The 4799-nt window shown below is 49.9% G+C and overlaps 1 pseudogene; it reads left to right on the forward strand.

Moving 5' to 3' along the window:
- The first annotated feature begins 741 nt into the window (after positions 1 to 741).
- LOC142267329 (U2 spliceosomal RNA) lies at positions 742 to 948 on the forward strand (annotated as a pseudogene).
- The last annotated feature ends 3851 nt before the right edge of the window (positions 949 to 4799 follow it).

Here is a 4799-nt window from a genome sequence, read left to right on the forward strand (position 1 = left end):
TGTGCAGTGGTGGCCGTGGGTTCTTTTATGTGCGACCGTAGTAATAGCTGCGCCCACTTCCTGTATGGGAGTGGAATGCAGTGAGGGTAATGGAACGCACGCCTGCGCATTTGTGTTTAACGTCGCGCATGTGCAGAACGGAGAAAAGGCTGCGCTCACTTCCTAATGAAAGGGAGTGAGACGCATCTGGGAAGGGAAGGGAAAAGATTAGGGTTTGGGGATGATGAAAGGGCTTTCTACGGGCAAGGATGGCAAAGGGTGGCAGTGACGGAAAGTCAGGCAGCCTGTCCTGTCCTGTCCTGTCCGTCCGTCTTTTTGTATCATGAATTGGAAAGACTGCAAGGGGGAGGGGAGGTGCTTGTGTCCAAAAGGAGGAGTTATTCAGATTCATTGCAGTGGGCGGCGGCTGCAAAAAGCACCATTCTTCTTGTTTTTGCTCTGCAAAACAGCCTTTTCAAGGGTTGGCTTGGGTGACAAAATGTCTTCTGTAGGCGTGGGTTTGTCTCCCTCTCCCTAAGATGTGTCCGGTATAGGCCAGGGTGCCACTCAAGGCCGTAACCAATTCGGGTTATAGCTTCTCGGCCTTTTGGCTAAGATCAAGTGTAGTTTCGGAGGACGCTACCTTGGTCGGTACTGGAAGGTGCCTGGGATTGCACGTCTGCCGGCCTTGAGGAAGTGTGTGCGCCTTCTGGTGACACATAGCCCTCTTGTGCCTGGACGGTTCCCAGGCAACGGGAGGCGATCACCTTTGTTATTTTGAAGTCCTACTGATAAACAGAAAAAAAAAAAAATTAAATCTGTTCTTATCAGTTTAATATCTGATACGTCCCCTCTCTGGGGACCATATATTAAATGGATTTTTAGAACAAGGAGATGGAAAAAATCTTGCTCTGTCCACTGCACGCATTGACCTGGTATTGCAGTACCTCCAGGACCGGTGCACCCCTTCTTAACCCAGTTTCCAAAAGCAGAACTCAATTCACCTGATTCAAATGAGCCCCATTAGTTAATTGAAAGAAAGCAAAAACTTTATATGCACCTCAATTTGGCCAATTCACTTTTCACACTTTCACCCTTTTTTTTATCTTTCACACCTTTTACTTGCTTTATTGATGCAAAAAGCTGTGCCAAATAGCAAACTCATCTCCACTCAACTTGACCAACTCTGCTATGTCCCGTGCAGTATCTTATTCTCAGTCTTATCTAGATCATTTGCAATTGAATAGAATAGATCCCTTTTGGCTGCTTATGACTGTGTAAAATATGTAGTTTTACTGGGCTGGGATGAGAGAATCCATTGAAGCATGGTGTAGGGATTGTGGTTCCTGTGTGCTAAGAAGAGAGGCTGGCACCAGCCAGAAAGCCCCATTGCAGCCAATAATCACTTAATAACTTTTTCAACTTGTCATCATATGGGAGGCCTTCCATTCCTTGTAGTAGTCTAGTTGCCCACCTTTGAACTGACTCTAACTTCTGAATGTCCTTATTAAAATGTGGAGCCCAAAACTGGTTCCCATATTCCAGATGTAGCCTTACAAGTGATTTATAGAGGTGTAACAATACGTTGGGATCACGGGATCTAATCTCCCTTTTTATACACCCTAAAATCTTGTCCCAAGCAGCATTCCATCAGCCTCTGGAAGGTTCCTGGCGCATTGCACAGCTCGAAGGGCATGCTTTTGAACTCGCAGAGACCCATAGGGGTGGCGAAGGCGGTCTTCTCCCGGTCTGCCTCAGCAACGGACACTTGCCAATAGTGACTAGTGAGATCAAGGGTAGAAAAATAATTTGCAGTTCTCAATGCAGCTAGCGATTCCTCAATACGGGGAGTGGTGCCGTCCTTCTTTTTTAACAGGATCAACAGAGCTGCCCAAAGGCTACAACTGTCACGGATAACCCCAGCCGCCTTCATGTTGCTCAACATGTACTTGGTACACTGGCAATGTGAAGGTGGTATTGGCTTATAGCTCTCTTTGATGGGTGGGTGTGCACCTGTGGGGATGTGGTGTTGGACCCCTTTTATTCCCCCAAAATCTAGCGGGCTTCCCACCGGTAACCCGCTCCCCAGCTTGGATGGATGCTGAGGGAGCCCCTTTTGCCCGCAGGCTCTGGCCCTGGGAACTGTAGCCTTGGCGGTGACTGTGCTTCCCTCTACGGTGTGAGCTGTTGCCTTCAATCGGGTCTTGACTGCTGGGAAACCCTGGAGGTTCCTGTCGCTAACGGATTTGACCGGTTTTACGGCGACTCCTAGCCTGGTCGGGGTCCGTAGGCCCTGCCGGATGGTGCTGGCTTCTCTTCACTCCCCGATCTGGTACCGGCGGGCCACCGCCCATCCCCGGTCCGTACGGTTCACTCCAATCAGCCTCTCCTGCAGAAGGTCACCACCGTCTGCCAACCTTGCTGAGTGCCCGGGCCACACACCCGGACGCGGTCAGTCTCCTCTCCTCTTCACTTCTCTAACTCCAAAACTGATCTCTAATCTGACTCCTTTTCCCGCCTCCAGGACTGTGAACTCCTCGGTGGGTGGGATCAACCGCCTGGCCCACCCCCTGGTGTGGACATCAGCCCCTGGAGGAAGGCAACTAGGATTTGTGTTTAGCTTCGGTGTGCCTAGCCGGAGTGTAGAGTGTGTTGGTGTAGTACCTGTGACGACCTGGCTTGTCCAGGGCGCCCATGTGGGGTGTTGGCAGTGTATTTGCGCCTGCGTTCAAAGGTTTGCTGAATGGATAACTGAACGCTGCGCTGGGACAAGGACGTGCTTGATGATGGTGTTATTTCTGAGTAGGCAACTGCAGGTGCAGGACCGGAGGAGGCTTGTTCGCAGGCAGCATGGACAGGGGATTGGCTCGCATGCACAACCAGCGAAGACGTAGCAGTGACATTAGCAAGCACTGCTCCTCGACTGTGTTGTACTTCCCACAAAGTCGGGTGCTTGGCTGACATGTGCCTGATCATGCTGGTGGTGGTCAGGCTGCTAGTTTTGGTACCCCTGCTGATGCTGGCACGGCAGGTGTTGCAAATGGCCTTTTTAGAATCATCTGGATCCAACTTAAAAAACTGCCAGACTCGGGAAGACCTAACATTTGTACAGGCACCTTGTGTCGTGTTGTTGTTCCGGGGAACGGTTGCCTGACTTCTGCCTGGAGCCACCACCCTGCTTCTTACTGCCTGTTGGGATGCTACGCCTCCCTCCCCCTGTGCACTGCTGTCCTCGCTCTGCATATCCTCCTGCCAGGTTGGGTCAGTTACTGGATCATCCACCACGTCGTCTTCCTCTTCCGCACCCTGCTCCTCCTCCTGACTTCCTGACAATTGTGTCTCATCATCGTCCACCCCTTGTTGAGACACGTTGCCAACTTCGTGAGAACGTGGCTGCTCAAATATTTGGCCATCTGTACATACGATCTCCTCATGACCCACTTCAACATGAGCTGGCGAGAGGCCAGAATGTGCGAATGGAAATGTGAACAGCTCTTCCGAGTGTCCAAGTGTGGGATCATTAATGTCCGAGGACGTGTACTCAGCCTTGTGGTAGGAAGGAGGATCAGGTTCTGAAATGTGCGGTGCAGTATCACGGCTACTGACACTTGACCGTGTGGAAGACAGAGTGTTTGTGGTGGTGCCAATCTGACTGGAAGCATTATCCGCTATCCAACTAACAACCTGTTGACACTGGTCTTGGTTCAAGAGCGGTGTACTGCTGCGGTCCCCAAGAATTTGGGACAGGACGTGCGAGCGACTAGATGTGGCCCTTTGTTGTGGCAAAATTAGAGCTTGCCCACGACCTCGGCCTCTGCCTGCACCACCATCACGTCCACTTCCTTGTTCCTTGCCAACGCCCTTGCGCATTTTGCAATGCTGTGCTGACGTGTATTCACTAGACTTGGGCGTTATATCAAAGTTTGTGCAAATTGTGCACCTGTACGCTGCCACCGACAGGCACACACGTGCGGTTTTTAAATGCAAGCACGGACGCACTAAGAACCTAACAGGTTTTAGGAGCAAAAATTAATGACGAGAACTCTGACACTATCAGCCACTGCTGACTGACGTGTATTATACACTACACTTGTGCGTTATATAATAGTTTGGTAAAAACGCACACAAGTGCACCTGTACGCTGCCACCGACAGGCACACACGTGCGGTTTTTAAATGCAAGCACGGACGCACTAAGAACCTAACACAGGTTTTAGGAGCAAAAATTAATGACGAGAACTCTGACACTATCAGCCATTGCTGACTGACGTGTATTATACACTACACTTGTGCGTTATATAATAGTTTGGTAAAAACGCACACAAGTGCACCTGTACGCTGCCACCGACAGGCACACACGTGCGGTTTTTAAATGCAAGCACGGACGCACTAAGAACCTAACACAGGTTTTAGGAGCAAAAATTAATGACGAGAACTCTGACACTATCAGCCACTGCTGACTGACGTGTATTATACACTACACTTGTGCGTTATATAATAGTTTGGTAAAAACGCACACAAGTGCACCTGTACGCTGCCACCGACAGGCACACACGTGCGGTTTTTAAATGCAAGCACGGACGCACTAAGAACCTAACACAGGTTTTAGGAGCAAAAATTAATGACGAGAACTCTGACACTATCAGCCACTGCTGACTGACGTGTATTATACACTACACTTGTGCGTTATATAATAGTTTGGTAAAAACGCACACAAGTGCACCTGTACGCTGCCACCGACAGGCACACACGTGCGGTTTTTAAATGCAAGCACGGACGCACTAAGAACCTAACAGGTTTTAGGAGCGACAATTGCTGAGA

Source organism: Anomaloglossus baeobatrachus, unplaced genomic scaffold, assembly GCF_048569485.1.
Source record: "Anomaloglossus baeobatrachus isolate aAnoBae1 unplaced genomic scaffold, aAnoBae1.hap1 Scaffold_2943, whole genome shotgun sequence".
Classification (NCBI taxonomy): domain Eukaryota; kingdom Metazoa; phylum Chordata; class Amphibia; order Anura; family Aromobatidae; genus Anomaloglossus; species Anomaloglossus baeobatrachus.